The 15,042-nt window shown below is 37.0% G+C and overlaps 1 pseudogene; it reads left to right on the top strand.

The window, feature by feature from the left end:
• LOC109080435 overlaps positions 1 to 15,042 on the top strand; it is a 31,613-nt pseudogene that overhangs the window by 1,024 nt on the left and 15,547 nt on the right.

The raw sequence follows: 15,042 nt of genomic DNA, 5'->3' as shown, positions 1-15,042 counted from the left end.
CTCTCTCTATAGGTTTAACCTCCTGCCAGCTCCAGAGACAGCGGGCAATGCAAATTGAAGGCATCACCCTGCTGCCAGTATGTCTAGACTCAGAGTTCGAGCCAGTGCAGTTTGATGCATCCTGTGGCCAATGCTGGTGCGTGGACCAAGAAAGCGTGGAGATCTATGGAACCAGGCAGAATGGAAAGCCCTCAAAGTGTGAGTGCATTTATTCATTTAACTCCCTGGATGCATTGTTTGAACATTTTAGATGAGTTTCTGAAAGATCAAGATTTTTACGTTTACTTTTGACATTAGATATGCTATACAATGCGTCTTAACCTTTGACCCTAGGTCCTGGTACTGGAGGTTAGACAGCGGCAACTCCTTCATGGTATCGGTGAACCATCTCCCCCTCAGTGCTCAGAAGATGAGGGCTTCTTACCTGTGCAGTGCAAGTTTGTCAACACCACTGACAGAATGATATTTGATCTGTTACACACCTTTAACAGGTGAGTTATGTGGTTTACCATTCAAAAGTTTGGGGTTGGTAAGATTTCATTTGATCCAAAATACAGTAAAACAGTAATATTGTGGAATATTATTACAATTTAAAATAACTGTAGAATATATTTTAAACTGAAATTTATTATTGTCATTGCATCACATAATTACTCCAGTCTTCAGTGTCGCATGATATTATTCTAATTTTCTGATTGAAACCTTGAATATATGTTATGCCCTTTAATATGTTTGTGGTAATTATTATTTTCAGGATTCTTTGATGAATGGAAAGTTCAATAGCACTTATTAATTTATTTGAAATCTATTATTAATTTTTTTTAATGTCTTTGCGGTCATTTTAATGTGTCCTTGCTGAATTTAAAATAATTGTAAAAACTAGTATTAATTTAATAGTATTAATTTAAAAGACATTTTACTGACCCTAAACTTTTAAATGATAGTTTATATAATTCGGTAAGACTAAAATTGGAAATGACCAAATAATGGTTATTTTCTCATAGTAAATTAAAATGTAACTGAATTAATAGAGACTCACTTCCAAAAGCTATTTTTTGCTCTACACTTCTGTATCTGGGAAAGCAGCTCAAGCTTTACATGTTTAACCACTAGACTGCAGTATTGTGTCAGATAGAAGAAGCATGTAACAGTTTCCACAATTTTCAAGTTTTCCTAGATAATCAGTTAAAGTCTTCTCTAAGAGTTTGAAATGCATCTGCTACAAGTGATTTATTTAATTGAAGTTTCTTTTCTTTAACAGAGACCCAGAGGTGTTCCAGACCTTCAGTGCTTTCAGAAAGGCCTACCCAGAGCTGCTCTCTAGTTATTGTTTCTGTGCAGACAGTCGCGGAAGAGAAATGTCAAGCACAGGTGATAGCCTACATACCTCTTCAGTTATATCCAGGTTAAAGATCTAAGCCGAGAGCTTTAGGTTTAAACACCACAAAGAGTTATCCATAAACTATTACCATTGTGTATTTGCATTTGCACCCCAGGGAGACTGTGATTCTAAGTTGTGACATTTTGTGTGCTGTTAAAAAGATTAGTTTTGAGTTTGGTTTGTCTAGGTGTGGAGCTGCTGTTGGTTGAGGTGTACGACACAGCATTTTCAGACCAGACTCCGGGAAGTACATTTGCACAGTCAAACATATATCGAATCCTACAGCTCCGCAACCTTGTCATCCAGTTGGCTGTGAGTGGGAGATTTAGATGTATGCAACGTTTTACTTAAAAGGAAACTACTATAATAATGTCATAGACTGCAAAAATACTGCAAAAATTTGCATTGTTTTCCAGTAACAATATCTAAATATTCTTTAGGATATGCATTTTTGCTTCTCAAGAAAATTAAGATGATAATTTTATTTAAATTAGTTTTTCTTAACTATATATATATACATATTTGTTGTTGTTGTTGAATTAATTCTTTAAATAAGTACAATTTGGCAAAACATAAAAGTGAACATTTTGTTTATTATTTACTATATATATATATATATATATATATATATATATATATATATATATATATGTATATATATATATATATATATATATATATATATGTATGTATGTATGTGTGTGTGTATGTACAATATATATATATATTTTTTTTTTTACAAAAAAATTAGTTTCCTGTACATGTAAGGACAGAATATAGGAAAAATAGTAGTTGTTATAGCAGTGCAGGACTAAAATCCACCCTTCAGCACTTATTTGCTACATCTGTATAAAAGTACAGGTGCTTACCCAACTCTTATTTTTTTTTAATAAGGTCCAACCAAATGTGAGAGTGAACGGGCTGCAGCTACTCAGGCTGGCAATTCCTTTGTACCCTCCTGTGCTGAAAACAAGGCTGATTCACTGCTGTGTGCACTTTGGAAGGTTTAAATGCAGAGCACGAATTCTGAGTATGGGTCACCACATTTTTTCACTTTCGTTTCATGATGTCTCTTTAGCATCAGTAAATCTTGAATGATATTACTAATAAACATAAGTAATGTTCAGGTAGTTAGATAATGCATTAAAATATATCCATGAACACATTGCAAACTAATCAAATTAATCCAGTCTAATGGTAGAAGTTCTTGGAGCTTTAACTATACTATACTTAAGCTTGCTTGAGTGATTTTACCTGCCAAGGGACCAGTGAAACAAACACTAAAAACTTTACCAGTCCCTTGGTGAGTAAAGCCTTGAGTTGAATAGAGTAGAGAGTAGAGTTTGTACACTGACTAATGTTGTGTTTCCTGTTTGTTTAGGCGCTGGAGTGAAAGACTGCCTGTTTGAGAGGAGACAAGTCCTCTCCAGGCTTTTTTATGGCCCAGCTGGAGACTTCAGCAAGAGCAACGTGTTCTCTGTTTCCAAAGACATCCTCTCTTTTCTTGGTACTTGCAGTTCTGAATTCCAGGAGCTTTTGGCCAACTCTGGTCTTCATAAGTCATTGCCAAAGCTTGAGCGTCCAAATGTCAGAGACATCCTGGCAGAGGTCCTCCAGGGGATGTTTCCCTCTGGAGCTCTTTCCCTGAAAACTCTTGCTCTTGCCCCGAATCCCAAGAGACTCCATGAGAATCTCTTTGCAGGAAAATTAATAAATAATGCTGCCAATTTCAACTACACTGGCACTGTTGGAAACTGTGGTACGTTGAGTTTCAGTCAAGTTTTCAGTCACGTTGGTTTGACGCAAGCAGTGACCAACTTGATGCAGTTGGCCAAGACCTTTACAGATGACTCTGCCAGTAATCTAGACCAAGCGATCTCTGATGCATTTGGCTGTTCGGTGAACCTGAAAAACAACAGAGATATGATAAAACTTGTTTCAGTGGCTCTTGACAATGAGCAGTTTTCTACCCTTCGAGAATCAATCAAACAGTTGAAGGCAGAAGAAAGCGCCCAGTTAGATCAACTGTTTCGTGCCATTTTCCAGAAATCACATGTTTGCAAGCCTGTGACTTCCACCTCAACTTCATACATGCCCCAGTGCACTGAGGATGGGTGATACAAGGAAGTTCAGTGTCAGGGCTCAGAGTGTTGGTGTGTGGACTCTCTTGGTCTGGAACTAACAGGTTCTCGCATCAATGGGTCCAGACCGAGATGCTCATACCAGTGTGAGAAAGAACGTCAGATGGCAACTGCAGTCAAAGCCAGCAGTTCTGCAGGATCTGAGGTCTTCTTTGCTAAATGTGAGACTGATGGTGCTTACGTTGCACATCAGTGCCTTGGCAAAAGTTGTTTCTGCGTGGACCGTTCTGGAACGAAACTCAGCATTCAGAACTCAGGAAGCTCTTCAATGTGAGTCTGAATGCTAACCATAGATGATTAATTACAGAGCCAGAGAGAATCATTCCTGTATTCATGCATTTAATTAGACACACATTCAAATGATCCGGCACATATGTAACAAACAACTGGCCAAACATTTCAATTATGCATTATACAGACTTTGTTCATTTGTTTTATGGAGCTTAATTGCTTTTAGTTTTACAAGGTATCTTCTCAAAGGTTAAGTTCTGCTTTTTATTTATTTTTCACATAAAATTGACATAGTGTACATTTTTAACATCGAATACATGCCAGGGCAGTCTTATGTAACCTACAGAAAAATGTGAGAAAAAGGACCATTTTTGTACCTTATCCTAAAAGACACATATTAGTAACTTTATGTCTACAGTTTTAACCTTTAGTTCTCGGATTTGCAACTTATCTCTCTTAGATTTCCATAATGATCAGCTACAGAAACCGGAAATGCAACATAATTGGCATTTCACTTTACTAAGATGGAATCACATTAACACTGATTATTCAAATCTAAAAAGTAAAAGTTAGATTATGACTTTTTAATATTATTTTATTGATATTCCTCTTTAGGTCCAACAAGCTGCCAGGCAACAGCCACCCAGCAATTCCTGTCCACAGTGCGCTCTGTTCTCTCTGATCCATCTTCAGTAACCCAGCTTTCTGAAGTGTACATCCCTCGTTGTGCTTATGATGGCAGCTGGCATCAGATCCAGTGTGATGGGCCTCCAGGACAAGCGATTGAGTTCTACCATGAGTGGGTTCGGATCATAAATTCCGGACAAGACCTGTCTGTTTCAGAAGCTCTTGGAATTCTGCGAACCTATGCAGGAAACTTAGAAGCCAAGGCATCATTCAGAACATTTGTATCTGAATTGTTCAAAGCTGGGCACCACCGAGTGTTCCCTGTCCTGGCGAGATTTGAGAAGATCTCTGATATTTCATCTGACATGTTAGATGGGAATGTTGAGGCCATTTACGGACCATCGTTTTTTCTGAGGACGGTTTGTAAGACGGTGAGTTTTCGATACTCCAGAACCACGTTTAGGCCATTCGCAGGGGTTGTGTGTGAGTCCAATAACTGGACAAGTCATCCAACCTGCCATCACCAGTCCTTCTGTAGAACTGCAGTGTAATTATTTCATCCATTTATCTTTAGAGTGTGATTTAGTACAAGATGTTCTCCTATCAACAACCTTTGTTGGTCAAATTTATTGTCAATCGATCACAAGCTTGACCCTTTCCTTGCTGCTGAACCTAACCTTAACCTTCCCATAAACCCTTAGGGAAATAAAAGGGTTAGTTTTTAGAATTTAGTTTCATAACACAAGTGGCATGTTTTTCCAAATTCAAAATTGAAAGGAGCAGTGGTGGAGGGTGAAAGTAATGTTGTTCCAGCACTAACATTTATTACCATATCAAGCAGTGGGGCATTGAGAAATGTACCATGGCAGGCCCATGTTGTGTGTTGTAGGTCCAGGTTGGTGTTTTCTACAGAAGTCTCTGGCATTGCAGAGAGAGGTCGGTGTGGGCTATGAGCCTCTGTGTGTGCAGGACAGGCAGAGGTTCTCACCCCTGCAGTGTGACCTGTCAGCCCTTCTTGTCGCCAGCTTCCTGTGTGATCCCCAGGCCAAAAACTGGCTTGATGTTGCTCCACTATACTACACCTGCTAGAGTAAAGGCCACAGACACAAACATTGTCCTATTTACCTGTTAAAACACTCACAGGTTGTTACAGTATGTCCTTTGGGATTTGTTGTTCTATGAAATCTTGTTGCTCTAATTACTATGTATCGGTTTGTACTGAGCAACAGTGTGTCTGTGATGTCCATCAGAGCCTCAGGTTTTACATACAGTGCAGGTGTCCTTACAGCTAAAGCTGTCCCTGGCTGAGGGTCAACAGAGTTGCAGCACCCAGAATGTTTGTCTAAAAAATTATTAAACTGATTTATTTTTATTGTTAAACTATAGTTTTCAGTAGAAAAAAAAATAGCCATTATTAGTTGTTATATCAAATAAAAAAAAAATGTATATGAATTTTTTTTAATATAAATGATTTGGTTTAAAAAAATTTTATTTAAGGTAACTTTGACAGCCCTAAAAAATTACATTTTGTTAAAAAAAAAAAGAAGAAAAAAAAGAGAAAAAAACTTCTATAGACCCCAGGGTATTACAGGGCCCTTAAGGGGAAATGGTCATAGAAAAAATATGAGATGTGAGGGAAAAATATATATTTCTGTTAGCTCACAAATGTTCAATCACAAAATTTTCTTTTTCCTGGACAAATTTTTTTTGCTTACAAAAATGTTGCGTTCCCTGTGAGCAAATGCCAGATTTTGTGGAAACACCAAAATTTTGCAAGTGAACACAAACTTTCTTGAAGTGTGAAAAACTTTTATATGCAAATGTGAAACAACTGAAATATATTTTTCCTCCCATCTCATATTTTAACATTACCATGTTCCATTAGAGACTCCATTGGTGGAACACCAAATCAAAGTTTGAAAACACCATATAACATATTACAGTAATTTTCCACTAATACAACTTTAGACTGACAAGTAAAAAACACCAAAATGCTAAAATGTGCAACTACAAAATGTGTTATTAGTCTGCAAGTGTCATATTTTTAATATGTAAGTGTCATTGGCCTGCAGTACAGCATTACAACAAACTGTGTAGGTCTGTAAAGCCTACAGAGACAACTTGCATGTTAATTTTTTAAAATGACATTCAGAAAACAAGGTATTTTGTTCATCAATGCTTTGTTTTGGTTAAATGTCTTGAAATTTTGCATCACTGAGTGTTTGTTTACTTTGCATACTTTTTGTTTGTCTTCATGTTTGTTAGCTGATCTTATCTGGCCAGACCAGCTCTGTTGCAGTCTGTGAAGACTCATCTGTGTCTCTTGAGTGTTTGAATGACAAGGAGGTCACTGCACGCATCACCTTTAGGGCCAGACTCTCCGACCTGCCAATAACATCTCTCCCTGATCTCCAAGACATTGGTGTGAACAGCTTTATGCACCTTATTTAGTCCATTTCTGTACATTTAACATATCTGATATCTATCAGATGCATTTCACACTGACATTACACTGAATCATTAATGTTTGTTATCACTCCACGTGATTTTCTTTCTAAATAAATGCATGTGTATATTTTGCAGATATGGCACTTAGCGAGGAGAGGTTGTTAAAGGGCATGAGGGAATTAATCCAAAGCGGGTCATACCAGTCCATCTTCCTCTATGACCGTTCTCTCGCTCTTTCTATTCCTCCCTCATTTAGCTGCATGGATGCTAAGCAGCTCCCACAATCCACTGGGTGTGGTAGGTTGGCTTCTGTACCAGTTGGTTGTCTTAATGATAGACTGGGCTGTGTACCATAAAGGAAAATGGCTTTACTAGTATTTCCGAATATGCACCTATAAAGTTTTCTATAATTGGTGCATGTTTTAGCTTACTGGCATAGAAATATGGTGAGCAAAATTGTATAAATGTATAAGGTAATATTTCAAACTGCATGCAATTTTTCCTCCTCCTCTATTATTAATCTTCCTTCTGTATCTGTCACACTTTCTCCTCTTTTTCCACTCAACACCATCATTATCCAAGCTTAATCACTCCGCTCCCTGTGTATTTTTGTTTTTATCCTCTCTCACGTGCAGTAGTGTGTCCAGCTGGTTTTATTTTCTAGTGGTGGTGTGTGTACTCTGTGTACGTATGATACTTTTCAAGTGGAAGAAGGGGAGGTTTTCTGTTCTCCCTGCCCCTCAGGGACATCCACTGTGGCCCAGGGAGCCTTTAGTGCTTCTCATTGTGAGTAAAGGCCAAAACTGAAACAGCCCAGCCCAACACACAAACTTAAGAATAGCAGGTGTAGATAGTTACAATTATACTTGGCAGCTCTGTCAAAATGTAGATAACAGGTTTTAGAGGAAAATGAGGGATTGTGATTTTTCATCTTGATTTCTATTTGTCTTGATGCTCCAGGTCTTACTGAGTGCCAGCAGAGTAAACTGAGTTGTACAAAAAAAGGGGAATTCCCGTCAGCCCAGAAAGACCCCATGTCTGGCAGATGGTTGTGTGTCTCTCTACACACAACGTGTGTTTTTAAAGTAGTGGAACTTTTCAAGTAACACACAACTTTTACAAACAAGAAAATATGCGGAATGAAAAATCGTGCTGTCTGCCCCTTAATTCACTTGATTCGTACATAGTACTTTATTTTAGTAGGAGTTTATTTTAGTGACTTCAGTTGTTCAAAGAGTTCATGTCACAAACTCAAACAAAATTCATTGCTTCAATTGAGTCCCTGCTGGTCTATCTTTTTTTTTGGTATCAAACTATTCACCCTATGTATTTTTGTATTTATTATGATAGGACAGTAGGTAGACAGGAAGCAAAGTGGGAGACTGAGAAATGGGGATGGGATTGGGAAAGCACAACTGCGCTATTTGTGGGGGCACTGCCCACAAGGCTATTTGTTTTATTTTTTAAACTTTTTGGATTACTTTATTTAATCAAAATGTCATAAATGGGTCTTCCTGTGAAATAACTTCTCTCTGGTGATGTACACCGGACTCCTCCAATCATTTGGTCCACTTAAACTCCGCCCCTTTCTTACAATTGACTGCAGTCTTGCATGTAGATCTGCCTCCATCCAATCAACAACCAATGAATGGAACCAAGTCCCCCTAATTTTTTCATCTGTTTCAGTCAGATGTACATCACAATACTGAAGAAAAGATGACACTACTTCCATTTCATTGCGTATTTTAAATTCTGCTCTTTCTTACTATTTGACTATTTATTTTATTTTATTTGATAATACCCTTAATAAAACATTACCCAACCCATACACTGAGATCTTAATTGTTTTGTGTCAGATAAATTCTGCTCTGGTTGTAAAAGTAGATCATATGCTGATAGTTTTATATTCAGAAACATATTGCCTTCTTAATGTAGTTCGCAACTTTATGTTAGTGAGTTTTAAAAATGTAGCTTGCGTGTAGCTTTGGGAGCTACAATTTGAAAGTACCTTCCACAAGACTGTCTCAAGTATTGGTTCAACAGTGCTTAAAGGGTTAGTTCACCCCAAAATGAAAATCATGTCGTTCCAAACCCGTAAGACCTTCATTCATCTTCGGAACACAAATTAAGATATTTCTGATGAAATCTGAGAGCTCTCTGACCCTCCCATAAACAGCAACGCAACTATAATGTTCCCAGGTCCAAAAACGTAGTAACGACATCGGTAAAACAGTCCATGTGACAATAGTGGCTCAACTTCAATTTTGCGAAGCTACAAGAATACCTTTTGTGAGCAAAAATAACATAATTTATTTAACAAATTATCTCCCCTTAGTTGCATCTTCTGCCATTTTGGAGAGTACCCAAGAACGTAATAAGCGATTTTTATTTTTATTTTTTTGGGGGGTTCAGGGTAAAGCATGTGCATGAATGTAACTGGCATAATCAGCATTGTTTACGCTTAGGGTAAAGCGTGCGTATGCGTTGTGATACTCTCCAAAATGGCAGAAGACAGTAACTCGGGGGAGAAGAATTGGTGAATATAGTCATTATTTTTGTTTTCTTTGTGCACAAAAAGTATTCTCATAGCTTCGCAAAATTGAAGTTGAGCCGCTGATGTCACATGGACTGTTTTACTGATGTCCTTACTATGTTTCTGCACCTGGGAACATTACAGTTGTGTTGCTGTCTATGGGAGGGTCAGAGAGCTCTCAGATTTCATCAAAATATCTTAATTTGAAGATAAACGAAGGTCTTGAGGGTCTGGAATGACATGAGGGTGAGTAATTAATGACAGAATTTTCATTTTGGAGTGAATTAACCCTTTAAGTAAATTAGTAAATCTTTACTAATATGAAAGGACAAACAATATATAAATTCATTTATGTATGTTCAGTATATCACTCTTTGTATGTGTGCAGTAATGGAAAAGTTTGAGGTGGTTGCCTCTTCCTCCCTCCTGCGGAAATCTGAGAATGCTGAAAAACTGAGCTCTGATTTTTCAACCCAGCCAAAGGAAACACAGCTCAGGAAGTGTGTGCTTGGTGAGATGCACTGTTAAATACATACACTGCACCTGTACTTGAATAAGTCAGATGGACACTCACACTCTTCATGACCTGTCGATCACATCCCTGTTAGACTGTGCCATGGAAGATTCATGCCAACATGTGCCTATTTTCAGGGATGAAGAAAAAACTCACTATGAGCTATACAGCACAAGTGTGGATAATCCTGAATGCAGGACCTCTGAACAAGTATGACCAAAATGCATGCACACTATATTATTATTGTATGTAATACTAATATTGTGAAGCTGAATCTTCAGCAGCCATTACTCCAATCTTAAGTGTCACGTGATTCTTCAGAAATCATTCTTGTATGCTAATTTGGCATGTATTATCTTAATATTGTATAACTTTTGAACAGTAGCCTAAGGCTTGCTTTTAAAATTTATCTTCAATCATCATCTCCTGACTTTATAATTTCAGCATTCATTTGTCCAAAATTTGACCAAGTACATATGTTTTAACATTGGATAAGTAAGACATTAATAATATTTAAGTGTTATATTTGGCATTGGGTGTTTTTTTTTTGGTCTTAGTGACACTCACTTCTCCTTTCCCTAAAGTGTGATGATTATTGCAAAAAAAGAGAAAAAAAGTCTTGCTGTTTTTTGGCATTACAGAGCAAGGGGTTTCTGGGAAATGATGGTGCTGAGACATTCCAGACTCTAAACTGTGTTCTGAAAATAAAAGGAGATGATCCCAATCTGATGGTGCTGAGAAAGAAAGTTAAGATCATCAGCTGTTAGTTAAATCCCACATGTTCTCAGTTTGGTTAGTTATTGTGAGTCACCAGGACCCTGTGTTGGTTACACATTGCAGTAAAATGTGGTGATGCATACAATATTGAGAGTTTGAGCTTGTCTCAATAGAAAATGAACTTTTCTATGAGGTAAAGAACATATGAAAATGAAATATAATCAACATAAAATATCATGTAGTCCCAAAGATTAAGTTGTGGATCGTGAGTAATGATTTTAACAAAGTGGTCTAGTCATCCGTGGACACAAAAATAAAGAAAATTCTAATAAAAACATTGCAAAGACTTGTTCTGTAACGAGATAAATATTTTTCCATGTGAAATAAATGACTCGATACTTTGAGACTCCTCTCAGGAACAGAGATTCCAGTTTCTAGTTATTTTTGGCGACCCAGAAACATTTAGATGCACTTGTGTGTCTTGGCCATGACTAAAAGAATATATGTTCTTCTTTTCTCCACCCTTCATCTTCTGACAAAAGGTCATGAATTCAGCACAGCAGGCCCAAAGGGTTTTGAGAGGCTGAGTTTACGAAAGACCGGTTCTGGAGTGTATCGGATGCTTGTGTTTGATGCACGTGGATCCACTCTGGCAGACGTCCATCGCTTCTGCGTCAACTCTCGCAGTCGTGAGAACTGCTGTGATGGATTCATCCTTAACCAGAATGTCCTCGATGGAGGTCAGAGTCGCTCTCACTCATTAAAAGCAGATGTAGCTCCTTTCCACTGCTATAAAACGAAATCACTATATATTATACATACATATTTGATATATGATCAATTAATAATTGTTAAATGGTTGTGTCCTGTGTTTTAGGCTCTATCATGTGTGTTCTCTTGAGTGCTCTTTCAGTGCTGCAGTGCAGTGAGGCAGACTGGGACGTGGGGGGTGTGGCCTCCTCCAGCCGGCATCTGTGGTGCTGGTGTCTAATAGAGCAAACAACTGAAACGTTTCGCTTTCAACTTTGGCAGACAGAACTTCACCATCAGTATAAGTCCATGTACACATACACAGTCCAGATTTTCAAACTGTACACAAATGTGTTTAATTGTTTTTCAGCTGTTAACTCGGTTCAGCTGTTATTTGACCTTTAGCAATTGTTTAGTTTCCAGTGGTTGCTCTTTATTGCTTCGTTATGGTGTTTTCCTTCCTGGTACCCAACTCAAAAGTTTACAGTTTACTCTGTCTGATTGATTATGACTTGCTGAATCTTTACCAATGTGCAGTGCTTAAAAATCTTAGCTTTCCTGTCTTTAAATTTTACATGATTGCGAATTCAATTGTATGTCATATATATCAAGATTTTATGGAATGATGGACATTATAATGGAAATTAACATTTCTTGCAGCTGATGCAGCCTTACCGGCATCCAGCAAAAATAAAACTGGTTACCAGGAAACTCTCATCAGCTTCCAATGCATCTACCTCTGGAAAAGTTTGGACATTCTGCACACATCAGCTAAAGCGTTTTAAAAGCCTGTCATAAACAAAAGTATATATTTTGATGAATTATGATCTAGCTTTTATTCTTGTATAATCTATTGGTTATAATTTATGTCTTCAGAGTCTGATATGAACACGCGTCCAAAAACTCTCTCTGCTTGCAGTGGATCAGCTGTTATGGAAGATTCCAAATTTGCACTTTCTGGTATGAATGAATGAAATGAGGCTAAAATAATTTTATATGTATTTATTTACTAAAATTATTTAATATTATTTTTGTGTTCTTGTTCTTAAAAATACCCTTATAATAAACTGTACTGTTTTAAAATTGGTATTTAAAAAAAAAATCTAAATTCTGTGTTTTTCTTTTTCTTTTTTTCTCTCTAATAATCATTTATTTAGACTCAATAAAGGAGACATTTGGTGTTCTAGAGAATGGTTATGTTAAAGTCGACCCAGAGAGGCAACTTCCCAGTCAGCTTTACTGGATCTTTATACACCAATACACTTTCCAGGAGGCACAGCTGTGGTGTCTGAAACGTAAGATGCAATTTTGCTTATGCTTATATACTTACTAAATGTCTGTGTGGTCCAAGAATGTGTCACATTCTGATCTGTAAATATGGGATTTGGGTTTCAGGCTGCGAAAAAGAAGAATTCTGTCATGTGTCTGATATTCGTGATGAAGGGTCTCTGTATTTTGCGTGCGTATTGTATCCTGACACGCATGTATGTGGGGCATATGACAAACCCCCTCAGGCAGTCATGCAGTTTAGTCTTCAGACTGCATACCAGAAGAAAGGTAAGTCATTTATGCACAAAAATGTCATGCTTTTACTACAATTAACAAAAAGGGTAATTTTAACTATTCACTTCCACATGGATCTGAAATTATCAAAACACTATAACTCAATATAATTTTGTTGTGATACCCCATTTCATCAGATAATCACACATATACACTGTACATACACTATACTATACTGTATATTATCTTTTCATATTTCCAAGCATAAGCTGTCTATTTTCAGAGTCTTTTCTCTGTGATTGGACAGATGGGTTTTGCATTGCCTTATGCAGGATGCGTGACTGTGGTCTATGGTGAAGTCTGAAGTCAGACTCTTACCACTTTCATTGTGATTGAGTCTGTCGTTTACTTTATTTGTTTTCAGATATGATCCTAGCAACTGAACATGGAATGCAGATGATTCAGATTTTGGGATTGCTGGAGCCTTATAGAGACATAAGGTGAAAGGGCAGAAGGAGACAATGATGATGGATTAATAATGACTAGTTTGAAGTCTAAGTCTGAAGTGAATACTAGTCTGACCAACACTAAACAGACTCAAAAAAAGATATAAATATAAAATAAATATTGAAATATTGTTTTGATTTGGGACAGTCAAACCAAAATTTATTCAGACACCTTCAACATTTCTCACCTTATCACAGTTTTTTAAATTTGACTGGTAGGCCACTGTATGAAGAATTTTTGGGTATAATATGTCACAGTTTACTTTACTTTGCTATCCTCACATACATAAATGAACTATAGTGTACTGCACCCATTAGTAAAAAAAAAATATATATATCAAAAATTACATATGGTGCCTAAATAATTTTGATAATATAATAATTATTAAAGGAAAGAGAGATGTACATTAATTACGCAATTATCTTTACTTGTTTTTCTACTGTTCCAATTGCAAACTTTAACCAGGATCATTATCTCCTGTATTTTGGGGTTCACAGGTCATTAGCCATAAAACGAACCATGTCTAGTTCTCATTACACATTTTTGGAGCTGCTAGTAAGAGGAATTGTCTGGAAGACTGGAGAACATTTCAGTGAGGTGAAGTGGCAAAACTCCACCTCATCCATGTGGCGTGCAGACAGTGGTGAGCTCATGGTGTCTGCGGTACGTGGAACCAAAGACTAACACAATCTAATGCGACTTTCCTCAACACCACCTGAAAAATCCACTATCTTGACATATTGTCTAGCTGGTACAGTTGAGTGATGTTCTGACTTTGACTTCTGCTAATTGCTTCTGCTTCCTTCAAAAAAGTGTCAAACTCATCTGTTAATATCTTAATAGTGGTAGCTTCATGACCCTGCTCATGACCATTTAAGTGTGAAATCTAACGGAAATTCCGCCAGCCACATTCTAAGTTAGACGACTCTAACTTACAGGCACCATGGTATCAAGTTTTGTATTAGTATTAGTTTCTATTAGTTTTTATGCCATCCATATGCTATACTGTACTCCTAAATTTAAACTTTTTTAACTTCTAGCAGATATAATAATCCATGGTCCATATGATAATGGTTTAATAAATTAAACCATTTACAAGAAAACTGAAATTGTCAAGTGATTTCATGGGGACTATGAATGTCCGTTACTCTGGCCATGGTGTTCAAATAAAAAAAAAAATACTTGAAATTCAATACCATTCATCTTTATTTCAACATTCTCCATGTTTCCGCTTTGGACTGTTCCTCTGGGTCTCAGAATTTGTTTCCCCTGAAAGAAAAGCACGTGGGTGAGACCCTCTGTATAATTGTGGTTTATGCATGATGTTCATTGTTAGCCTTTAAATTAGAAATGGAAAAGAAGTGTTATGCAAGATTTGGTAAAGTGAGTGAGTGACCACACAATAATGTGGTTATTCTGGATGTCTGTCTAAACTGCAGAACAGTTCTAGGATTTAAATCATGTGGCATCACAAGTGATTTATTTGAACAGAAGCGGAGAGACGGAGTGTCTCTCAGATTGCCTTCGTCATTCATCCCTCTCCATACCAAAGAGTTTGTCTGCTCTTTAGCCCCTTAGTTTTTGTTCAAAAAGGACTGTTCATTGTGGATTATGTAAGGTTTTATGTAAGAGAATTTTGTCTGGTTTTTGTTTAGTACAAGCCTTTTTTAAGATGCTTATATCTAAATAA

This window comes from Cyprinus carpio, chromosome B16 (assembly GCF_018340385.1).
Source record: "Cyprinus carpio isolate SPL01 chromosome B16, ASM1834038v1, whole genome shotgun sequence".
Taxonomy (NCBI): Eukaryota; Metazoa; Chordata; class Actinopteri; order Cypriniformes; family Cyprinidae; genus Cyprinus; species Cyprinus carpio.
This window is presented reverse-complemented; position numbering and strand designations above follow the sequence as displayed.